At 44.2% G+C, this 25,896-nt stretch overlaps 1 non-coding gene across 1 annotated transcript; it reads right to left on the bottom strand.

Annotated features, from left to right (window-relative positions):
- Positions 1–1,183: 1,183 nt before the first annotated feature.
- Positions 1,184–1,255, bottom strand: TRNAY-GUA. Its single transcript has one exon. It is a non-coding gene; the product is annotated as a tRNA-Tyr (tRNA).
- Positions 1,256–25,896: the final 24,641 nt, after the last annotated feature.

Below are 25,896 nucleotides of genomic sequence, written 5' to 3'. Positions count from 1 at the left end.
TGGGTAGCCATTCTCTTCTCCAGGGGATCTTCTCAACCCAGGATGTGAACCAAGGTCTCCTGCATTGCAAGCAGATTCTTCACCATCCAAGCCACCAGGGAAGCCTGTGTTTATCCTGAGTGCAACGGGAAATCTTTGAAGGATTTCAGGCTGGGGAGTACATTTCTTAGGTCTGCATCTCAGAATTGCATCTGACTGCAATGTGAGCAATGGATGCTGAGAGAGGGCTGGCATCTCCCTCTTTATTTGAAGAATACATGGGCCATCCTGGAAGCCTTTTGAAGGGAGGTGGAGAGGCGGAAATACCTCCTTCACACTGGTGAGGCCTACATTCCCTATGGGCTCAGACACCAGAATACCATCCCGTTCTCCTCAGTGTCCCCACATTACACGTGGCACCTATATCCACTAAAGCGACAGAAGACAAGCAACCTAATAATTGAAGAGCGGTTGCCCAAATCGGTTCTGTTATAGACTGAATTTTATCCTCCCAAAATTGATGTTGAAACCCTAACCTCAATGGGACTATTTGAAGACTGAAACTGTGTCCCCCTTAATAAAGCCCAAAACTTTATTCCCTTTCTTATTCCCTCTGACCTCAATCTTAACACTAATCAACCAGAGTCAGACTGTAACAAGGAAAAGTCAATTTTGACACTTCCATGCTAGATGTTTCTTTAACTTTAACCCTTGTTTTTTGCCACTTTTGTTATTATAATCATATATAATGGCCTGCCTCAGAGAATCCTACCCCTCTGCCTGACTGTTGAGCTAAAGTGCTTTTGTTCAGAACCCTGTCTGCCTGTAGATGGCAGGAAGGAAGAACTTAACACAGTCACATCCCGCTGCCTGAGGCTTGCCATTCTAGGAGATTCTGCAAGATCAAATGGCCTTTTTTCTTTGTTTCCTCACCTCCCCCCACATCTCTGATCCACATAAGAACCTGGCATCCAGACCCCAACAAGATGATTATTTTGAGATATTAGTCTGCCATCTTCTCAGGATATTCCTTGCTGCAATGCCTCAGCGAGCAGAGCAAGTTTGGACTTGGTAAAAGTGAAGTCACTCAGTTGTGTCCGACTCTTTGCGACCCTGTGGACTGTAGCCTACCAGGCTCCTCAATCCATGGAATTCTCCAGGCAGGAATACTGGAGTGGATTGCCATTTCCTTCTCCAGGGGATCTTCCCAACCCAGGGATCGAACCTGGGTCTCCTGCATTACAGGCAGACACTTTACCATCCGAGCCACCAGGGACTTGGTAACAAGATGACTAAAATTGTGGTTATAGACGTCATCATTAAGATACAAACTCAGATGATTTCTCCAGGGCACAAAGAGCTAGCAGGCTCTCCAAGCCGTGGACAAAGCCTAGCCAGAAAATCATAAACTGGAGACATCCTGACTCCCAAAACTATGATTAAGACAGGTCACAGACATAAAAAACAAACCAATGGCCTCCAAAGGGGAAAGGGGTAGGGAGGAATAAATTAGGAGTTTGAGATTAGCAAATACAAATCCCTGTACATATGGTAGCCCAGCTGGTAAAGAATCTGCCTGCAATGCAACAAACCCTGGTTCGATTCCTGGGTCGGGAAGATCCGCTTGAGAAGGAATAGGCTACCCACACCAGTATTCTTGGGCTTCCCTGGTGGCTCAGTTGGTAAAGAATCCTCCTGCAATACAGGAGACCTGGGTTGGATCCCTGGGTTGTGAAGTTCCCCTGGAGAAGGGAAGGGCTACCACTCCAGTATTTTGGCCCGGAGAATTCCATGGACTGTATAGCCCATGGGGTCACAAAGGGTCGGACATGACTGAGCGACTTTCACTTTCACATACATAAAAGGGGTAAACAATAAGATCCTATAGCTCATGGAATTATATTCAAAATCTTGTAATGTAATGAAAAGATATGAAATATACATATACATATATATCAAACTGAATCTGTTTGCATACACCAGAAACTAACATAACTTGTAAATCAACTACACTTCACTAAAAATAAATAAATGTGACAGAAATGTCACAAGAGAATGACTAATGTCAGCGTCTTTCTTCTTCCCCTTTAAAAATACCTGGAACTCAAAGACCTAGTCGGTGTGTGTCTGAGGCTCGTCTCCCGCTCCCTTGCTTGGTGCCCTACAGTAAACTCTTGGGTGTGCTGCCGTGCCCAACTCTTTGCGACCCTATGGACTGCAGCCCACCAGGCTTCTCTGTCCATGGGACTCTCCAGGTGAGAATAGTGGAATGGGTTGCCATGCCTTCTCCCAAGGGTCTTCCTGACCCAGGGATCGAACCCGAATCTCCTCCAGCTCCTGTACTGCAGGCAGATTCTTTACCGCTGAGCCACCAGGGAAGCCCGCAGTAAACTCTTACTTTGCTGTAAACACCCACTGCCAAAGTTCAGCTTTCTGTGAGGCAGGCACATGAGTCCTTGCTTGGTAACAACTGGGTCCATCAGAAAGTTCTAAAAATTAACTGAGGCCCTGAGGATGGAGCCTCATCTAATAGGGCTGGTATCCTTAGAAGAAGAAGAGACACCAGAGCTCTCTTGTCTTCACATGAGCATAGGGAAAGGGCCATGTGAGGACACAGCAAGTGTTATACCCAGTGTCCGAGTCCCCAAAACTGAGAGAATAAGACATCCACAGCAATGCAAAAGCATAAAGGGGTTTATTGCTAGCTCGAGCTAGGGCTAAAGTCTCATCCAGCGCAGTGGAGTCTTGACGAGAGCCCCGAGCTCTGAATCACATCTATTTTTATACAGACGGTTCTTTGTTCCTGTAACAGCATAGCGGATTGGTTAAACCATACACGTGCACAGGACTTTTAACCTCGCATCCCTATCCGGATTGGCTCAGGTCTGGCGCAGGCGGCGGGGGGCTACGGGGATTTTTTCTGATTGGTCGAGCTACACTGCCTGCAGGAGTTCCCAGTGCCTCAGCTTTTCTAGAGACTAAACCTCAGGCCTAGCCTGCCCCTTAGAGCCTGTCCTGGCTTCAGTTTGGTCCTAACATTCCCCCCTGTCTTCAGCTACATAGAAGAATCTTCCTCTTTATTTTGGGGCAGGGCCTGATACTGCTGCCTCAGTACCATCAGTTGGATGGTATTGACGCGGTCTTTTACAAAGGCAACAAGCTTAGTAATTATGCATGGACCAAAAGTAAGTATTAATAGTAGCACTATTAGAGGGCCTACCAGGGTGGAAATTAGCGTTGTTAACCACAGGGACTGTTGGAACCAGGACTCAAATAAATTTTGAGACTTTTTTTTTTTTTTTTGATTTAGCCCTTTTCTTATCTCGGCCAGGGACTCCCTGATTATCCCTGAGTGATTCACATAAAAACAACGTTCTTTCCCTAACACAGCACATAGGCCCCCTGAGAGATTCAAATTCAAGATACTTCTTGGGAATTGGGGCGGAGGTCTCTTTCTTCTGTAACTTCTTCCTGCTGTGCATGGGCGTAGGCCTGCCTAGCAGAGCAGAAGTCTCTCTACCTGATCTAAGTTGGGGTTTTCCACATCTGAAACCAGCCTCTACCCTTGTAGTAACAGCAATTTAGTTGGCCCCTCTCAGAGATGAAATAGACAAGGGCCAAACAGGAGACCTAACAGGATGGTCATCTCTGGTCCCCGGAAACAGAAGGCAACATTTGGGGTGAGGGGTGCAGGGTTTATGACCCCTTCTGATTGGTTGGTGGTGAGGCAACAGAGCTGTGCTCCAGGAATCTTGTGTTCAGTCTTCCACCTGGGTGGGGGCTCAAAGACATTGTTATGCATATTTCTTTGAGTAGGAACCAGGACTCTGTCTGGAGGCTGTACCAACCTTTGATTGTTTCTGTTTTTGTATCCCCTCCCTTCCCTGATTAGCCATTGTTTGAATCCATGCTTTGGAATTCAGGGAAGGCCAAGGAGGCGGAACAAAGTCTATGTCCTACAGATAAGAAATGGAGAACATAGAATAGATCTGCACTCCAGAGCCCCACAGAGTCCCACTCAGGTTTAATTTTAGGGAACTAGGCAACTATGACTGTGATAACCTCCTGTCAAAATGGGGCATAGGACTGCCCCAGCTTGGAGCAATACAAGCTCTATGAAGGTACACTCATAGCATCACCTAGTTATTTTCCAGGATATCTGAACCGTAGCTACTCTATTTTGACTTTTAATTGTAAACTATTTCTTAATAGCCAAAGCAGATTTCACCGTTAATGACATCGTCAGTGTTTCTCTAGATATGAGAAGACGCAAGAATTGGGACTCATAAAATCTTTTCCTGAAAAGATCTAACTATCTGATGGCCTGTTCTGCCAGTTTTTCCCAGAGCACAGAGTGCCTCATTTCTGATTTTCATCCTGAACTCCTTTCAGGGGCGTTGAAAGTCAGCAGTTGCAGCGGCCATGATTTAATCTTTGTAGATGCAGATGGCAAGTGTCAGTCTTCAGTTGGCAGAGCCCCTTTTTGCTCATAAACTTGACCATGATTATGAGGGGGGGCACTTCATGACCATTTTATCCCATGGTGCTGAGAATGTCCATTTTCAGGTTTGGCAAAGATTCTGTTGACAGGCCACTCAATGTGCTGTCACTGGATTAGGCCATAAAACAGTATGCAAAATTTTCTAGACCACCTGTCATATTAGCTTCTTGGTCCAGGAAAATATTCCCTCTTGTTGCTTCTTGCCATATCTAGAGTTACACTGTTACCATCATCGATCTCATATGGGACTATATATTATTCTATTAGAGGCCTCATACACACATTTGACAGTGTAAGAAACAGCAATTTTCTAAGACAGGGGAAATACAAATAACATAGCCAGCAGTATTAGTAAAGTCACAAGTAAGACTTATGTTAAGAACTTCCATTAGATGTAGCCCAGTATATCTTCAGGTCATCTGACTTAGTCTGTCCTGTAGAATCTTTATCTTTCAGGGAAATTATATATTGGCACCATCTATAAGGCACATAGCCCAGTTTTTTTAGTGTTACTAGACTGATTATCTTTAGTATGATTTACTTATTTATTTATTTTTTCCAACAGAGGAGACTTTAAACCTAAATTATTGTGCTGCTAAGTCACTTCAGTCGTGTCCGACTCTGTGCGACCCGAGACGGCAGCCCACCAGGCTCCTCTGTCCCTGGGATTCTCCAGGCAAGAACACTGGAGTGGGCTGCCATTATAGCCTGGTATTATCTATATAAATCCATCCCATAATTGTGGGAGATTTTTTCCTTTTTTGTGGAAACTTTTTTTGTTCTGCTTGAGCTTGGGTAGTAGAAAAAAGCTCAAATTTATAGCCAGAGTCAGAGCAGGCATTATTAATTGGCCCGGTGAGGGGATCCTATCTAGTAATACCATAGTGACCTGAATATGACTATAATTTTTAAGTAAATTTTCTCAGGGCCAACCAGTTAGAGTCTGGTAGTAGAGAAATTTACCAAGGTAACCCAGAACTAGACACAGGTAATTGGCCACAAACCCAACAATTGGATTGATTTTTTAAAACTAGTATAGGATCAGGCCTATGATAGAAAAGCATTTGACTTATATGCAAAGGTCTAAGAAGTCAAGAAAACATAAATGATCATACAATCAGGTCCAGCATCTCGGGGAAGCTGTCTACCTCTGATGTCGTCGTCTTCTCATCCTGGTGTAGTGTAGTTTCTCCTGATAAAAAAGTCCTTCCATCCATGTTGGAGACAGTCCCTTAAATTATGTCTTTTTCCAGTCCTGGTTGCAGGTCATGAGGCATCTGATCTTCATCCAAAGATAGGTTACTGAGATAAGCTTCAGAAACAAACTTAGGGTGTTTTTTAAATATTCAATTAAATTTTACATCAATATCACATAACAGCAAAGAACTATCTAAGAGACGAGTCTTACTAGATACAGACCTCCATTAACAAACTGGGATTTAATGTTTTGAAATATCTTTTTTTTCTTTATAGTTACCCTTATCTTTATTAAATATAACCAAATTAAGGCTAGTTTATTTGCAAAATAGGTCTGTTTTTACTGATTTTGGTCTGATGATTTTTATAACCACAATTGATTATAGGCTTTTTATTTTGCTGAAACATTTATAAAGTCTCAGACTGAACTTTTAAAATAAAACAGGGCTGGGAAACTCACACCAAAGGCTTATCACAGATTCTGCCTAACAAATCTAGGTGAATTTTTCCCTTTTTAATGACTCAAAAATTTCTTGAGATTTTTGTATCCGTGAGATAACCTTCCTAGCTCATTTGATGAACTTACTGGAAACCTAAGAACTCCCAATTTTTAGAGAAGTCAGAAAATATAATTGTTTTGTATATAACATTTAATTTTACCAAAGTATTGTCATAATTAGTTTGAGAGGAAGATTCTTCCTACTCCCTGAAAACATAAGATTCAAACCCATAATTTTTCAGATAGAAAGCATAAAAGTTATAAGCATATTTACTAGTTCATTCAGTCCTTTTGCTAACTTTTGTGAAGTCATCAGGTTTTTCATTAAAATACCAGGACATATCAGAATGTTAAAAACTCCATATAATTTCTAGGATATCTGTATTAGTTAATTTACCATACATTATAACATGAGCGGATTTATTACTCATTTGATAATCTTTTTCATGTAATTTAACCAACCAAATAAACACAGTTTAATATCTCTCCTTGGGATGTTTCAGGGGCCCTCTGAAGCACCCCAAAGTTAGCTAGAGATATAAAAGCTCATATCTCATTTACATTTTTAGAAGTTTCTTCACTTGAGGTAATTTCTTTGTTGACAAACTTGTAACAGATATAATATTTAACTTATATTAATCCTAGGTACAATGAAAATATTCTACTTAATGTTAATTATTTTAAGACATGTCTATATTAGATAGGTCAACAAACAAACAGTAATATCAGCTATTTAACATTGAATATTTCCCAGTTCACATGAACCTGGAATTTTTTGTTTAATTTAGAATTACTTGATTTGTAAGCACTTACCCTTTTTTTTTTAAGCCAAATAAATAGAGTTCATATACATATTAACCACAAAAATATTACCAAGACATATTTAGACAGACACAGTGCAAGATCTAGCTTTAAGTCTTTTTTCTTTTTTCCTTTTTCCTCAGTGTCAGGAGTTAGAGATGGTCTAGATAAGTGTTCTTGAGAGCCCTGGTCTCAAGGCACAGGGAAAGAAAATCAAGTTCTAACAAAATAGCGGCAGGTCTAAACCACATGGTGGCCAGACAAAGCAAAATTTCCTTCTCCAGGGGATCTTTTCGACCCAGGGATCAAACCCGGGGTCTCCCATATTGCAGGCAGACGCTTTAACCTCGGCTCCACAATGGAAGCCCTTGATTACAAAAATATAGTCTCTCAGGAAACCTCCTATAGAGACATAGAACTTCAGATCTAAGTACTAACATCAAAGATTTCAAGGGAGGAAAGAAAGGAAGCCAGGTTGAAAGAAGAAGGGGGAGGAGGCAGGAGAGGGGGGCAAAAGGGGTGGCCTTACAAACGTCTCTTGCCACCTACAGATACCCAGGTGTTACGGGACTTTTCCCTGGGCCTCCAGAGAAGGGAGGACTGGAACTCAGCCCTACCAGAAATCAGAACCAGAATTCGAGTTCTCTGCCAAGAGAAGGTGATCAGTTTCCAATCCTCAGCTCAGGCTGAGGGCCCTTCGACCAGATTCCTACATCCAGGACCAGGGGACTAGAAAAACAGGGAAGGATAGGAAGGGTTAAGGAGAGGAGACAGAGAGGGAAGGGGAGAGAGGTCAATAAAGTCTCTTGTTCCTTACCAGTCGGGGCACTCTGGCCAGTTGTCCACGTCAGGAGGAGACCAGGGACAAAAGGGTCCCGGTTGCGGCCGCTGGGTCTGGTCCATTGGAAGGCAAGCTGGCCCCTGAGTACCCCGAGTGGTCAGGATGTCAGTCTTGGCTTTTTTACCAATAATGATAGATTTTGCGCCCTAGATTTGAAATCAGAAAAGTGGTCAGTCATAAGGGACAAAGGAGTAGAAGTCTCTTGCCCCATGATTACAGAGAACACAGGAGACAAAATGAACACACAAAGAGCAGAGACAATGCCGGCACTCACACAGACTCGACAAACAGGTAACAAATACACATCGGCCGAGAACACAGCACTAGGTCTTCCTGGGCCCCCCTGAAACTTCTTTCCCTCAAGGTAATCTTACCAACAAGGCGTCCACAGAGCCAGCCGCCTCCCCAGCACGATGCCAGGCCTCAGCCTTACGCTGGTCTTAACCAGAGAACAGAGCCAGCTGCCGCCCCAGCATGATGCCAGGCCTCGGCCTTACGCTGGTCTTAACCAGAACTAACACCGGTATTCAGATATCTCTCCTCCTAGTGAGGAAACCCCTTCTGCTGGGAGAGTGTTATTCTTCCCAGTTAACGGGATCCTGGACGAGCCCCCAGATGTTATGCCCAGTGTCCGAGTCCCCAAAACTGAGAGAATAAGACATCCACAGCAATGCAAAAGCATAAAGGGGTTTATTGCTAGCTCGAGCTAGGGCTAAAGTCTCATCCAGCGCAGTGGAGTCTTGACGAGAGCCCTGAGCTCTGAATCACATCTACTTTTATACAGACGGTTCTTTGTTCCTGTAACAGCATAGCTGATTGGTTAAACCGTACACGCGCGCAGGACTTTTAACCTTGCATCCCTATCTGGGTTGGCTCAGGTCTGGCATGGGTGGGGGGCTACAGGGATTTTTTCTGATTGGTCAAGCTACACTGCCTGTGGGAGTTCCCAGTGCCTCAGCTTTTCTAGAGACTAAACCTCAGGCCTAGCCTGCCCCTTAGAGCCTGTCCTGGCTTCAGTTTGGTCCTAACACAAGAAGGCAGTGTCTGCAAGCTCCCAGACACCTGCCCCAACAGCATCTTCATCTTGGACTTATGACCTTCAGAACTTGACAATATGTATATCTATAGCTTAAGCCACGCAGTCAGGGCTATCTTGATATGACAACTTGAGAAGACTAACACAGTTTTAAGCTGAGAAAATTACAAAAACTGCCTATTTTTATGTTCTGTGATTATAAATACTTTCTCCCAAGTTTCCCTTACAATGAAAGGGAGTGGAAAGGGTGGAGAACAGCTTGCTTTTCAAGAGCAAGTAGGACTTCTAAACTCATGAGGAACGAAGGCAGGAAGGATTTCTAGAGATTACACTGCTTGATGCAGTGGCTTCAATCATTAAAATCTCTTTAATGAGATTATCCGTGACTCCACAGAAGCTAAATCCTCTGACAGGAGGGCTTCAGGTATCTGTCACAACCAGCCATCGACACAGAATTAAGCAGATATTCCTGAAATACATTCTCGTTTCTTCTTTTTTTGTTTTAAAGCAAGGCCTAGCAGGAAAATATCTTCCACTCTCCCCTTAGTTTCTGAAAATCCTTAAATGTAATCAGCAGTGAGCGGTCAGGAACTGGTTATGAGGGATTCTACCTTTCAGCTGAAGAAGTCCGAGTTGTGAAAAAGAGTCAGTTTCACAGGACCAGAAAAGCAGTGGAAGTCACGTTAGCAAGTAAGCAGGCTGCTGGGTCAGCCAGAAGAGGCTAGATTCTGCTGCAGTAACAAAACTCTCAGGGACTTAACCCAGCCAAAGTTTATTATATTTCTCACTCACACAAAGTCCTCTGAGGGTGTCTGTCAGCTCCCCTCCAAGGCATGACTGGGGGTTCCAGGTGGATAGTGAGTAAGCACTCAGTCACTCAGTTGTGTGGACTCTTTGTGACCCCATGGTCCGTAGCCCATGAGGCTCCTCTATCCATGGGATTTCCCAGGCAAGAATACTATAAGTGGGTTGCCATTTCCTCCTCCAGGGACTCTTCCCAACCCAGGGATCGAACCCACGTCTCCTGTGTTACAGGCAGATTCTTTACCACTGAGTTACCCAGGAAGCCCTCCAGGAAGACAGAATCCCTACCATTTTGTAGCATCATCTGGAACGTGAGGCCTCCACACTCACTACGGTAGAGGAAGGGAAGCTAGATGATCATAAAGGAGTCTTCCCTACCTCAGCCAGGAAGCGCCATGGCACACTGCATTGACCTCAGCTAGTTGCAAGGCCCACTCCAAACTTCAAGGGGTTGGGAAGTATAATTTCCTATGTACCCAGAGGAGGCGCATGAGAATGGACTTGATGAACACATAGCTTTTTCTTAGCCGCAGTTGCCAACGTGTGAAAACTACCAGGAGGGAAAAAAAAGCATGCCTGATTATCAGACGCCAAGTTGAGTTTTGAGTGGAACAGTTTCTAGACGTGTGGTTATAGAGCCGGAACTCAGATGCCACTCACCCTCCTCCGCTCTGGGAACTCGACAGATGAGTTGCCTACACAAACACCACTAGACACGTGGAAATAGAATACTCAGCTGTAGATGACCAGGTAAGCTGTAATACCCCAGCACAAAACGTGGTCATAGCAGGCTAGAGGACATATCCTATGCTGGAAGATGAAATGGACTTTTTTTTTTAATTGATTTTTGCCTGTGCTGGATCTTCGTTGCTGTGCGAGGGCTTTCTCTGATTGTGGCAAGTGGGGGCCTACTCTCTAGTTGCGGTGCTTGGGATTCTCATTGCGGTGGCTTCTCCCGTTGGGCAGCACAGGCTCTAGGGCCCATGAGCTTAGTTGCTCCACGGCATGTGGAATCTTCCCAGACCAGGGAGCAGACCCAGGTCCCCTGTATTGGCAGTTGGATTCTTAACCACTGGACCACTGGGGGAGTCCTGGACTTCCTTTTTTCTGATCCTTCCTCCCTGACCTTAAATCTTGCGAGAAAGAGAGAGAATGGCCCAACTCAACCAACTGCATGGACTTTGGCAGCAGGCCTGGCTTACCCAGCCAGGCACAAGAAAAAGTACATTTATTATATATTGTTTAATTCTCAAAACAAAGTAACTACCCCCATTTTACAGATGAGGAAACAGAGTTAAGGCAGTAAATTGTCTGAGTCCACACAGCAGGTCAGGGTGAACCCCCATCTGTCTGACTCCAGAGCTCACACTGCTAGCCATTCCATAAATGGAAAAAAAAAAATGGATGGAAGGAAAGATTTCCTGCTTGAGATGTTCTTATATGGTAGTACTCTAAGTACAAGGTAGAAATCAGTTCTCCCAGTTCCATGAGTCGGAGGAGATGCCCACAGATTTGTGCTGGTAAGCCCCTGCTCAGTGATGAGTACTGATATAGCCTCTGGGCTCAGTTTAGCATAAACCTAATCCAACATCCAGACTAGTCCAACATCAGCCTGAGCCACAACAACCCACAGAAGGGTGCCTTCTCATTCCTCAATCTAGCCATCAAGGAAAAATATTTCTAAAGTCCCAAATCTTTCTAGTCAACTGTACTATTATCTGATAGAAACTGGAAGGAAAAATATTGTTGGGAAAAATAAACGAAAACATATTTGGGTTGGCCAAAGTGTGTTCAGGTTTTTCCATAGCAGCCTGTGAAAAACCCAAATGCACTTTTTGGCCATCCCAATTCCTTGTGCTATTTCCCTGGGTGAATGGGCTACTTCTGGGTTCAAAAGAGCCCCATGGTTTTATCTCCCTTCACATCTGTGATTAGACCGTTTCCTGTCCTTTGATCCACTTGGCCAATAGCTCCCGGAGTTCACTGGCTGGGAGGCTGAGATGCCAGAGGTTGAAGTCGCCATAGCCTGCATCTCTGCTGCAGAGATGGGCACGTGCTCATGGGCGGTGGATCCATCATCCCTCCAGTGGGCAGGGAGGGCGGGCTCAGAGCTGTGTTTCAGGAGAGTAATTCAACCCAGATGGGAAGTAACTGTTCCCAGCTGAGGGAGCTGGCTGTCCTGCTGGGTCACTCCCTCTGCAGAAGCAGGGTGAGACTGACATCACCCAGGACCACGGGCCCAGCTGACCCCATCACAGACAGAGGGGTGAGGCTCTCCCAGTGGCAGTCAGCCTTTTTTCCCACTCTAGAGGCTCCTTCATGGTGAAACGCACACCTGTTTCTACACCAGTATGAAGAAGTGGAGGGCTCATCTTCTCAATTTCCTCACCTGGTCCCAGGCTCCCTCTGACCCTCAACTGTGTGCGAGGATCCTCGATTCACAGGAGAAGAGCCCCAGCCACCTCCTGGATTCATTCACACAGCCTGGCCTCTGACCCGCCTTCCAAACGGTTTCCTGGCAAAATCCAATTAGCCCAACAGACATCGCGCGTCTGGCTAGAAACGTCCATTCAGATAAACTTCAGCCTAGAAAAAAAGCTGCTTCTTTTTAAACAAGGTAATAGGGATGAATTGTTTTGGTTTCCTGAGCAATTATCTTTTAAAGAGCGAAACCCTCATCTGTATGCTAAAATACAATGAGCTTCACCAGTGCGGGCCTGGCAGTGACTCATCCCGTCCAGTCAGACAGGAGATCAGCAGATGAAGCTCACAATTCAACTTCAGAGGAACTGAGTTCTGAACTGCAGAAAAATTCAATGGTGATTTCATCACAACGCAAAACATAATTAGAGAACTTTCATTACCTACTTGCATGCCTAAAGCCGAGGAGAATGCCAAGTTATTAATTTTTTTCCCCTTTGGATGTTGCTTTTGGCAGGGTTTATACCATTACAGCACCTTTCATTTTAGAACTCAAATGGTTGCTTGGTTTCTTCATTAATTATGGGACAGTTGCTATTTATCATGATAGGGAGCCAGTATCAGGACCTTCATTTTTCAAATAAAAACCTTAGAACACAATCAAATTCAGAGGCATAGCCAAAGTCACAAAGACCTGCTCTCTGGAAACACTGATCTTCAAGTTTCTCAAATTCCTTTTCACCTGGAATGTTCTTTACATCCTCCCTTCCCACTTCACACTCCCAGCAATTTTCACCTGGTTAATTCCTAGCCATTCTTCAGATCTCAGTTGCAACATCTCTTTCCTTATTATATGCTTTCATACAACTATGCACCTATTTTTCATAGCACTTACTATAATTTGAAACCATATATTCATTTTCTAAAAAACCATACATATATTTTTGTGTTTATTTGCCTAACATCTGTCTCCCCCACTGAATGGAAGCCTGTGGAAGGCTGGGACTGGTCTGTACTTGCCCAACACTGCATCCCAAATGCCCAGCGTGGTACGCAACGTAATCCGCTCACTGAGAATGTGTTGAATGGATGGAGAGAGGGAGGTAGACAGATGGATTTGCTTTCTGGGTTTCATACAATTTTGCACGGCAGAATGGCATATTTAAATGCTATTGTGGTACTAACCAAAAGTTGTGCACTGTTTTCTAACCTTGATGTAAAAATGAAAATGACAATTTTAAAATAAAACCCAAGGTCGCCTCCCTCAAACAACACCTACTGATTGCTTGCCACTTCATCACCGCTGCCATGAGAGAGCCCTTTGTTAAAGAGAAAAGATCATTCTTCCTCCAAGCATGAACACATGGCGTTTATACACATGGAATAACACTGTAATATCAAGTTGTAGAAAATAACTGGCTGAGTTTTCCATACCTCAACGATATCCACAACCCTAACGCTTAGTTTAGAGCAGCTGAGATGCACCAAGATGTGACAGAATCCCCCACGTGATTTCTCAAACAAGTGAGCATCTCGAAGATTGCATTGTATCTCAAGAATACGAAGTGCATTGTCCTGACTTGCAGTTTTTAATTACTTCAATATCCAAAGATCTCTAATGACAATATCAGACAGTCAAGTAAAGAAGGTCTGTGCAGGAAACCTCAATGAAGAATCAACAACAGAGGCAGCAGTGTGAATGCGTGTATGAAGCTTTTGCCTTCCCCACCTCACCCCTCTATTTTTTTTTGACTGTGCCCCTTGTTTGGTGGGATCTTAGTTCCCCAACCAGGGATTCAAACTCAGGCCCTCAGCAGTGAAAGCACCAAGTCTTAACCACTGGGCCACTAGGGGATTCCCTGCCTTCCTCTTTTGAGGCAGATTTCCCTATGCCAACTACAGGGAAGGCTTAGTCCCTGACAATGCTGCGAAGCAGGTGAGATCGGCTTCAGCTCCTATTCCACATCTTTCCAGCAACCCTCCCCCCTCACATTTTCCTGTTCTCTGTACTGTGACTCTGTTCTGCTTCCAGCTCAATGCTCAGCCCCCAACCCAAGGTTCAGAACCCCCTGACCAGCCCATTCACCCTTGTACCTAACCTGCACCCCAGCCACTAACTTGGGCTCGCTCTCTCCATCACTGTCCGGGTGCCAGGTCTCATCATTCTGAATTATACCACTCAGCTGGGTCCTAGGAAACTAAGCTTTGACCAAATGTTGATAATTGACAACAGGCTTATGGGTTAACTGTGACTATATTGTAATTAGGAGCAATATCACCCCCAAAGAGTGGGATGATCAGGCATCACTTGCTGATGGAGGGATATGAGAGATCAGTTCTGAGATAGTCAGGTACCCCCAAATTAGAATACACCGATACCTAATTTCTCTATACATGAGACAACTTCATCCATCCCAGATTCTTTCTGGTGTAGCAAAGTACCCAAGAAGCCGGAATTATATCATTGTTTTACTTCTGAGATTTCCAAGACTTTTTGTATTAGTAACTGTCAAATGCCTTGAAAAGACCTATCCTTCCCAAAACAAAATAACTGCCGGTGTCCTCAGCAACTCCTTCCATTACCCTTGACCCTGGTATTTATCAGCTCAAACTATTTAACAGAATAGCAAGGGCTTTTCTTTTTTATTACGTTAACATACGTTTGAGCTGAAAGGCTACAGCACAACAAAACAGATTTGGTCAATAAGTCACTTTGCAATGAGAATTTGTAGTCAGCATAATGCCCTATGGAAAAAACAGAAGATCCTCCTGCTATTTTGCCCGATCGTGGTTCTTTATCTGCTTCTGACATCTTTGAAGTCCATTTCAGACAACAGAGAACAGCGATCATGCAAGGTAAGATGAAGAGTTCCTCTCTGAGCCTGCCAGCGGTAGCATGGCAGGCTGTCCTGTCTCAGTGAGAGAGGGATCCGGAGAGCCCTCACTCCACCCTCCTTCCTTGTCTGCCCCTAGTCCTCAATTCCATCTGCAGCAACCACTTAGCCCAGTGACCTGCCACCGAGCTGGGGTCTCTCCCATCAATCCTCCTCGCTCATGACCAGTGCAACCTATCTAAACACAAAATGTGGGCAGGCACCGTAGAAGGTCTGCTTGTGGGTTGAGCTAATAAATGGGAACAGATAAAATCTTGCACCAAACTCTCAAAGCTTTCTGGGGAGCAATTTAGTTTCTTTTTTCATATCTGTTGAGCTAGTAGGAGAAAGAGCATTTTGAACTAGACATTCCTAACAACTGTATCATGTAACAAACCAAAGAGTATGCAAAGCAAACTCTCCTCCAGTAAAGGACAAGGTTCAGAGAAGCTATTCAGATTGGAGTAGCATTAGGCTTGAGGTAGGAGGTCTGAGATGGGGTGACGTTATCTGTCGTGCATATTACATGGACTTTCCTTTTCTTTCATTTTATTTATTTGTTTGTTTTTGGCTGTTCTGGGTCTTCCCTTCTGGGTGGACCCTTCTCCAGCTGTGATGAGCAGATGCTCCTCTCTAGTGCGGTGTGCAGGCTTCTCACTACACTGGCTTCTCTCGTTTTGGAGCAGGGGCTCTAGGGCACACGGGCTTCAGCCCATGCAGCACATGGGCTCAGAAGTTGCAGCTCCTGGGCTCTAGAGCACAGGTTCAATCGATGTGGCTCACAGGTTTAGTTGCTACACGGCTTATGGAATCTTCAGGGGCTGGGGATCGAACCTGTGTCTCCTGCCTTGGCAGGCAGACTCTTATCCACTGTACTGCCAGGGAAGTCCTCTGTTGTGTATCCTACATGGAAGTTTCTTTAACGTAAATAAGCAATGCATTTGATGCTTCAAATATTTTTTAAAAAACTTTAAACATCCACAGTGCAAAGTCTTTTCACTGCTCCTGACTTCTTTTCTCTTGTTTTCTATCAACCCAGCAACTGCTATTGTTTGGTTGTGAATTCTGAGAGTTTATGCATAGGCCATGAATAAATACTATGCAAGTCTCAACACTTTTAAACAAAATGTAGCATACATTCTGCTGCTCACTCTTTTTTATGGTTGTATTTTGTTGTCTGCATATACTATGATTAAATGGTCCTCTGTTGATGAACATTTGTATTGCTTCCAATCTTTTGTCATTACAAATGGTGCTGCAGTGACTAAGCCTGTACAAAATTTATCTGGCACCTGTGCAAGTGTATCTGCAGAATGAATTCACAGCAGTGGAACTGCTCTGTCCTTTTTCCATCTGCTTTTGGTGGGCATCACAACAGCTCTGGGTCAAGATGCCTGCATGAAAACAACCACATCAGCACTGACACAAGATGGGGAAACCATTTTAATATTAGCAGTGCTGCCAGCGTTAGAAAAGAAGCTGGTCCACGTTCAGGTTCTACCAATGCCTTTCTTGAAAGCTGTGGGCGTGTGTTGTTTTCTTGGCCACGCAGAATCAAAACCCTTAAAAATGGCCTGGTCCCAAACTTTCAATAGTACCTCTCCTGTTTACATTTCCCAGAAATAGAAATGACCTCAGGCAAAAATCTACACTGAATCACAGCAAGTGCTTAATGGTTCCTTTAGATAGTCAGAGACTTGGCAGGAGCAAGATAGGAGAAGTGGTGACGAAGAAGGATGTTTGGAGGAAAACTACACAGATGAACCGTTAGACTCAGGCCCAGAAGGTGAGACTATTTGTGCTCCATTGGACACACGCCCACCAACAGGCACTGGTATGGAAGCAGTCTTTAATAACCAGGTTGTTCTACATATACAGTAAAAATCAAGGCAAGCATATAAAAGAAATATTCAATACATGGAGAGACAAACATTGTTATTAGATAAAAAGATTCAGTATTGTAACCAGTAACTCAGCCCAGCCTCACTCCTGAACTCAGATCCATATTTCCAGTTGTGCATTTCACATCTTCATTTGAATGTCTTGCACTTACTGTGTCCCAAACTGAACTACTGATGTTCTCCTCAAAGCTCTGCCCCAGATATAATCTTCCCCATCACAGTTGAAGCCTGATCCATTCTTCCTATTGCTCAAGCCAAAAGCCTAGAGTCCACCTTTGACGCTTCTTTTTCTTACATATGCCCACATACAGTCCATCAGAAATCATGTTGACTCTTACTCCAATATACAGAATCCCAGCAATTCTCCCCAACTCTGCGTCAAACCACCATCCTCTCCCACCTGAATTGTCATATGAGCCTACCACGTGGTCTCCCTGCTTTTACCCTTGACCCCTACAGTCTATTCCTTACGCAGCTGCTGAAGTAAACCTTTTAAAATAGAGTCAGGTTATCTTACACCTCTGATCAAAGTCCTCCAACAGCCTCTCATTTCACTCATGACCTGGTTCTCATCACAGCTCAAGTCTCACCATTTTCTTCTCTCTTCCTTACCCACTCCCTCCTAGGCACTGGGGACTTTTGCACCGGCCGCTGCCTCTGCCTGCAGCAACGTCTCATCAATGTCTCCTTTCAATCTCTGCTCAGGGGTCACCTTTTCACCCATCCTTGCTGATGAGAACCCTGCCCTTTGCCCTGCCCCAACTCTCCTCCCTTTCCTGTGCTGGGTTTTTCTGTAGCACTTGACAACTTCTAACACAATTGTTATACCCTTTACTTCATCATTCCATGCACTATCTGCCTCCCCTGCTGGAATGTGAGCTCCTCAAGGGCAACCAGCTTTGTCTGCTTTGCTCACTGCTGTATCCCAAGTGCCCAAACCATCCCTGGCAAATAGCAGATACTTTAAAAAATATATTTGTAGAATAAATGAGGAATTTTTTTTGCAACTGTTTTTAGCATATTGTTGCTTTTTAGTCACTAAGTTGTGTCTGACTCTTTTGTGACCCCATGGTCTGTAGCCCACCAGGTTCCTGTGTCCATGGGATTTTCAAGGCCAGAATACTGGAGTGGGTTGCCATTTTCTTCTCCAGGGGATCTTCCTGACCCAGGGATCAAACCCAAATCTCCTGCATTGGCAGGCAGGTTCTTTACCACTGAGCCATTAGGGAAGCTCTTTTTAGCATGTACCACTTTAATAATTAAAACATCTGGGCAGGGGTATGATTAAGTATTTTTCTCACCAATCAACTCTTTTCAATGACTGATTGATCAGGGGCGTCTCTCTCTTTGAACTTGAATAGAATTAAATCCATGAATCTCCAAACTTCATGTAATTTCATCTAACAGCTTATCTACTGTTCCAGGTCCACTAGCTATCCTGATCACAAAAGCTGTTTAGCTGATTACTTTTCTAGATATAGGTGATTTCTCTCCAGCGCTAGTCACAAATATTCTCTTTGTTCTGCTAAAATTATTGAAGCAGTCACACAGGCAACTTTAATTAGCCTTAAAAAATTATTTATTTTGCTGTGCTGGGTCTTTGTTGCATGCAGTGTGCAGGCTTGTCTGGTTGTGGCATGCAGGCTCTGGAGCACATGGGCTCAGTAATTACAGCGCTTAGGCTTACTTGCCATATGTGGGATCTTAGTTTTCTGACCAGGGATCGCACTTAGGTCCCCTGCACTGGGATTACAAAGTCTTATCCACTGGACCACCAGGGAAACCCCTTAGTTGGCTTTTTGATTGCCCCTGAACAAGGTGCCTGCATGGTGTCCTCAAAATACTTTGTATATCTTACTATGAACTCATTCTCATGCTTTCCTTTACCACCAGGCTCTCTGCCAGTAAGCTTCTACCTCTTTGGTGGACAGTACCCATGCTAGCAACTCATTTCTAGGCAATAGGATTTAGTTGTGTTGCTCTTCTCTCTGTTTTCATCACCAATAGCTCTAGAAGATTCTCAGTTTACCAGCAGAATTGCTTTGGAGTCATTCTGTTTTCAGCTACAGACAAAACTTCCCAGGGTAAATACCTTCATCTCAAAGCCCTCATACAAGTGGCTTGGGTAGAAAAACACTGTGATGCCCATAATCCCCAACAGCCACACCAAACAAGTGTTTCGTCTAAGTGATGGACAAATGCCAGCCACTGAAAGGCAGGTGGTATAGTGGCCAGGCTCACATCCTGGAGTAAGCCTACAGTAATGTAAATGGTGACTATATCACCACTTATCCAAGACCTTGGGCAAATTACAGTGTCCCAAATGGAAATCAAAACAGTGATATTAATAACAGAATATCTGCCACAGGATTGTTTTGAGAATTAAATGAATCATACACACTACTAAGTTTCCAAAAAGTGACAGTTTAAATTATTACGCAAGCTCTGCTTCAGAACAGTTTCCCAGCTGCCCCACTTGGAACCATATCTGTACCCCCAAGCTCCTTTCATTTAGAAAGTTTCAGGGAACCCTTGATTTAGACAGGATTTGCCAAGCATTTCCAGCTTCTCAGTGGTTACCACTTTACCACCTCTTAAAAGGAGATATCTTTTTGCCCATGTTATAGGTTGCCTGCACAGAAACACCCTCCATCCTATGCCTGAACTCAGTAAGCACTCAGTGAAGAATTAAATAACCAGAAGTGCACAGACCACCAAAGGATGTATTCTCAGGTCTGGGAGAAATGGTAAGGTGGGAATTTTCAAATGGAATCCAGTACCAAGTAATCACCTGTCCTAGAGTCAAGATTTCCTAGACCACCTCAATCCCACATTTCCACAACCCCAATTTTTTATTGTTCTCCACTGTTGCTGCTTGATAAGACTCACCATTCAAAGTGTACAAATGCAATTAAGACTTGAGGCCTATCCCATTTTCCGTTTTAGTCAGAGACATCAATGCCAAGCGAATTCTTGAAAAGTTAGAGTTTCCAGAACTCTGTGCCCAAATCTTGGGCCAAGAGCTGGGAATTGATGGAAACCCCATGTCACCCTCACCTCACACAACCTGCTCAGGTTTCAAACATGTTACCCAAGTGATCTCATCTGGATGAAAAGGAAATCTTATTTATTGAAGAATTGGATTATTTCCAAATGGATTAAGATAATCTGTTTTATTTACCATTTAGTCCTTGTCCTCTAAGAAGGAAGGGAGAGTGAATTGTGAGGCTGATGTTGTTGTGCCTTTGTGAGGGCATCTTCTGCCCAATTCCAAGAGACAGGAGGGGACCTGTAGGCACAGAGAAGCAATTCCACTTAGAAATATCACACTGAAGGTTGCCAATTAACCTGTGTTGAGATACAGTCAGGCAGGAATGATGTCATGTGTTGTGGGATGATTCAGAGGCACCTATGCCACTGGTGGTGGGTTGCTCCCATCAGCCTGGGCCTGGGGTGGTATCCAGGTGCCCCCTGTAAAGTGAGGGAGGGCACTCCTGCCAGGAACTCCTAGACTCAAAGAGTGTTGTACTGGCATAAAAACAGAAATATAGATCAATGAAGCAAGACGGAAAACCCAGAGATAAACCTGCCTTTGAGTCTGACTGTCTCCTGTGGGGTGCGGGTCAGCAATGGCCTGCCACAGGGGCAGGGCTCTCGGTGCAGCAGACCTGGGCATGGCATAAGCCCTCTTGGAGGAGGTCGCCACTAACCCCACCATAGAGCCGCCAAAAGTTACACAGGACTGGGGAAACAGACTCTTGTAGGGCACAAACAAAACCTCGTGCACCGCAGGACCCAGGAGAAAGGAAAACAACCCCACAAGAGACTGACCCAGACTAGCCCATGAGTGTCCAGGAGTCTCCAGCAGAGGCGTGGGTCAGCGGTGGCCGCTGCAGGATTGGGGGCACTGAGCATCAGTGCACACACAGGACCCTTTGAAGGAGGTCAACATTATCTTCATCCAGCTCAGTTCAGTTCAGTCGCTCAGTCATCTCCGACTCTTTGTGACCCCATCGATTGCAGCACACCAGGCCTCCCTGTCCATCACCAACTCCTGGAGTCTACTCAAACTCAGGTCCATTGAGTTGGTGATGCCATCCAACCATCTCATCCTCTGTCGTCCCCCTCTCCTCCCGCCTTAAATCTTTCCCAGCATCAGGGTTTTTTCCAATGAGTCAGTTCTTCCCATCAGGTGGCCAAAGAATTGGAGCTTCAGCTTCAGCATCAGGCCTTCTAATGAATATTCAAGACTGATCTCCTTCAGATTGGATTGGTTGGATCTCCTTGCTGTCCTAGGGACTCTCAAGAGTCTTCTCCAACACCACAGTTCAAAAGCATCAATTCTTTGGTGCTCAGCTTTCTTTACAGTCCAACTCTCACATCCATACATGACTACTGGAAAAGCCATAGCTTTGACTAGACAGACCTTTGTTGGCAACGTAATGTCTCTGCTTTTTAATATGCTGTCTAGGTTGGTCATAGCTTTTCTTCCAAGGAGCAAGCATCTTTCAATTTTATGGCTGCAATGACCACCGGCAGTGATTTTGGAGCCCCCCCCAAAATAAAGTCTGTTGCTGTTCCCATTATTTCCCCATCTATTTGCCATGAAGTGATGGGACCAGATGCCATGATCTTGGTTTTCTGAATGTTGAGTTTCAAGCCAACTTTTTCACTCTCTTCTTTCATTTTCATCAAGAGGCTCTTTAGTTCTTCTTTCTGTGGCTAAGATCATGAACTCCTTATAACCAAATTCAGACTCAAATTGAAGAAAATAGGGAAAACAGCTAGACCATTCAGGTATGACCTAAATCAAATCCCTTATGATTATACAGTGGAAGTGAGAAGTAGATTTAAGGTCCTAGATCTGATAGATAGAGTGCCTGATGAACTATGGAATAAGGTTCATGACATTGTACAGGAGACAGGGATCAAGATCATCCCCATGGAAAAGAAATGCAAAAAAGCAAAATGGCTGTCTGGGGAGGCCTTACAAAGAGCTGTGAAAAGAAGAGAGGCGAAAAGCAAAGGAGAAAAGGAAAGATATAAGCATCTGAATGCAGAGTTCCAAAGAATAGCAAGAAGAGATGAGAAAGCCTTCTTCAGCGATCAATGCAAAGAAATAGAGGAAAACAACAGAATGGGAAAGACTAGAGAGCTCTTTAAGAAAATTAGAGATACCAAGGGAACATTTCATGCAAAGATGGAGCTCGATAAAGGACAGAAATGGTATGGACCTAACAGAAGCAGAAGATATTAAGAAGAGGTGGCAAGAATACACGCAAGAACTGTACAAAAAAGATCTTCACGACCCAGATAATCATGATGATGTGATCACTCATCTAGAGCCAGACATCTTGGAATGTGAAATCAAGTGGGCCTTAGAAAGCATCACTACAAACAAAGCTAGTAGAGGTGATGGAATTCCAGTTGAGCTGTTTCAGATCCTGAAAGATGATGCTCTGAAAGTGCTTCACTCAATATGCCAGCAAATTTGGAAAACTCAGCAGTGGCCACAGGACTGGAAAAGGTCAGTTTTCATTCCAATTCCAAAGAAAGGCAGTTCCAAAGAATGCTCAAACTACTGCACAATTGCACTCATCTCACATGCTAGTAAAGTAATGTTCAAAATTCTCCAAGCCAGGCTTCAGCAATACGTGAACTGTGAACTCCCTGATGTTCAAGCTGGTTTTAGAAAAGGCAGAGGAACCAGAGATCAAATTGCCAACATCCACTGGATCATGGAAAAAGCAAGAGAGTTCCAGAAAAACATCTATTTCTGCTTTATTGACTATGCCAAAGCCTTTGACTGTGTGGATCACAAGAAACTGTGGAAAATTCTGAAAGAGATGGGAATACCAGACCACCTAACCTGCCTCTTGAGAAATCTGTATGCAGGTCAGAAGCAACAGTTAGAACTGGACATGGAACAACAGACTGGTTCCAAATAGGAAAAGGAGTACGTCAAGGCTGTATATTGTCACCTTGCTTATTTAACTTCTATACAGAGTACATCATGAGAAACGCTGAATTGGAAGAAACACAAGCTGGAATCAAGATTGCTGGGAGAAATATCAATAACTTCAGATATGCAGATGACACCACCCTTATGGCAGAAAGTGAAGAGGAACTAAAAAGCCTCTTGATGAAAGTGAAAGAGGAGAGTGAAAAAGTTGGCTTAAAGCTCAACATTCAGAAAACGAAGATCATGGCATCTGGTCCCATCACTTCATGGGAAATAGATGGGGAAACAGTGTCAGACTTTGTTTTTTGGGGGCTCCAAAATCACTGCAGATGGTGACTGCAGCCATGAAATAAAAAGACGCTTACTCCTTGGAAGAAAAGTTATGACCAACCTAGATAGCATATATTCAAAAGCAGAGACATTACTTTGCTGACTAAGGTCCACCTAGTGAAGGCTATGGTTTTTCTTGTGGTCATGTATGGATGTGAGAGTTGGACTGTGAAGAAGGCTGAGCGTTGAAGAATTGATGCTTTTGAACTGTGGTGTTGGAGAAGACTCTTGAGAGTCCCTTGGACTGCAAGGAGATCCAACCAGTCCATTCTGAAGGAGATCAATCCTGGGATTTCTTTGGAAGGAATGATGCTAAAGCTGAAGCTCCAGTACTTTGGCCACCTCATGCGAAGAGTTGACTCATTGGAAAAGACTCTGATGCTGGGAGGGATTGGGGGCAGGAGAAGAAAGGGAGGACAGAGGATGAGATGGCTGGATGGCATCACGGACTCAATGGATGTGAGTCTGAGTGAACTCCGGGAGATGGTGATGGACAGGAAGGCCTGGCGTGCTGCGATTCATGGCGTTGCAAAGAGTCAGACACGACTGAGCAACTGAACTGAACTTGCTTTCTGCCATAAGGGTGGTGTCATCTGCATATCTGAGGTTATTGATAATTCTCCTGGTAATCATGATTCTACTTGTGCTCCATCCAGCCCAGCATTTCTCATGATGTATTATCTTCATTACCTCCACATACTTTGGCCTCAGGTCAAACAAGGAGGGAACACAGCCCCACCCATCAACAGAAAATTGGATTAAAGATTTACTGAGCATGGCCCCACCCATCAGTGAAAGTGAAAGTGAAGTCTCTCTGTTATGTCTGACTGTTTGTGACCCGTAGACTGTAGCCCACAGAGCTCCTCCGTCCATGGGATTCTCCAGGCAAGAATACTGGAGTGGGTTGCCATTTCCTTCTCCAGGGGATCTTCCTGACCCAGGGATCGAACCCAGGTCTCCCACATTGCAGCCAGACGCTTTAACCTCTGCACCACCAGGGAAGCCCTTCAATACAAGACTCCAAGTACTAACATCAAAGATTTCAATGGAGGAAAGGAAGCCAGGTTGAAAGAAGAAGGGGGAGGAGGTGGAAGGAGGGGGCAAAAGGGGTGGCCTTACAGACGTCTCCTGCCACCTACAGATGCCCAGGTGTTATGGGACTTTTCCCTGGGCCTCCAGAGAAGGGAGGAGCAGTACTTGGCCCTACCAGAAATCAGACCAGACCAGAAGCAGAATCGAGTTCTCTGCCAAGAGGAGGTGATCAGTCTCCAATCCTCACCTCAGAGTCGCCATTTGTTGTAGTCGCCACCCATCAGAACTAGACCCAGTTTCCCACTCAGTCAGTCTCTCCCATCAGAAAGATTCCACAAGCCTCTTATCCTTCTCCTTCAGAGGGCAGACAGAATGAAAACCACAATCACAGAAAACTGATCAAACTGATCACATGGACCACAGCCTTGTCTAACTAGATGAAACTATGAGCCATGCCGTGTGGGGCCACCCAAGACGGACGGGTCGTGGTGGAGAGTTCTGACAAAATGCGGTCCACTGGAGAAGGGAATGGCAAACCACTTCAGTATTCTTGCCTTGAGAATCCCATGAACAGTATGAAAAGGCAAAAAGATGGGACACTGAAACATAAATTCCCCAGGTCGGGAAGTGCCCAATATGCTCCTGGAGATCAGTGGAGAAATAACTCCAGAAAGAATGAAGGGATGGAACCAAAGCAAAAACAATACCCAGTTGTGGATATGACTGGTGATAGAAGTAAACTCTGATGCTGTAAAGAGCAATATTGTATAGGTACTTGGAATGTTAGGTTCATGAATGAAGGTAAATTAGAAGTGGTCAAACAGGAGATGGCAAGAGTGAACATCAACATTTTAGGAATCAGTGAACTAAAATGGACTGGAATGGGTGAATTTAATTCCGATGACCATTATATCTACTACTGTGGGCAAGAATCCCTTAGAAGAAATGGAGTAGCCCTCACAGTCAACAAAAGAGTCTGAAATACAGTACTTGGATGCAATCTCAAAAATGACAAAATGATCTCTGTTCATTTCCAAGGCAAATCATTCAACACCACAGTAATCCAAGTCTATGCCCCAACCAGTAACGTTGAAGAAGTTGAATGGTTCTGTGAAGACCTACAACACTTTCTAGAACTAACACCCAAAAAAGATGTCCTTTTCATTGTAGGGGACTGGAATGCAAAAGTAGGAAGTCAAGAGATACCTGGAGTAACAGGCAAATTTGACCTTGGAGTACAGAATGAAGGAGGGCAAAGGCTAACAGAGTTTTGCCAAGAGAATGCACTGGTCATAGCAAACACTCTTCCAACAACACAAGAGAAGACTCTACACATGGACATCACCAGATGGTCAATACTGAAATCAGATTGATTATATTCTTTGCAGCCAAAGATGGAGAAGCTGTACAGAGTCAGAAAAAACAAGACCAGGAGCTGACTGTGGCTGAGATCATGAACTCTTTATTGCCAAATTCAGACTGAAATTGAAGAAAGTGGGAAAAGCCACTAGACCATTCAGGTATGGCCTAAATCAAATATCTTACAATTATACAGTGGAAGTGAAAAGTAGATTCAAGGGATTAGATCTGATAGACAGAGTGCCTGAAGAACTATGGATGGAGGTTCATGACATTGTATAGGAGGTAGTGATCAAGACCATCCCCAAGAAGAAGAAATGTAAAAAGGGAAAATAGTTGTCTGAGGAGGCCTTACAAACA

The sequence above is a fragment of the Oryx dammah genome, unplaced genomic scaffold (genome assembly GCF_014754425.2).
Source record: "Oryx dammah isolate SB20612 unplaced genomic scaffold, SCBI_Odam_1.1 HiC_scaffold_20, whole genome shotgun sequence".
NCBI lineage: Eukaryota > Metazoa > Chordata > Mammalia > Artiodactyla > Bovidae > Oryx > Oryx dammah.
This window is presented reverse-complemented; position numbering and strand designations above follow the sequence as displayed.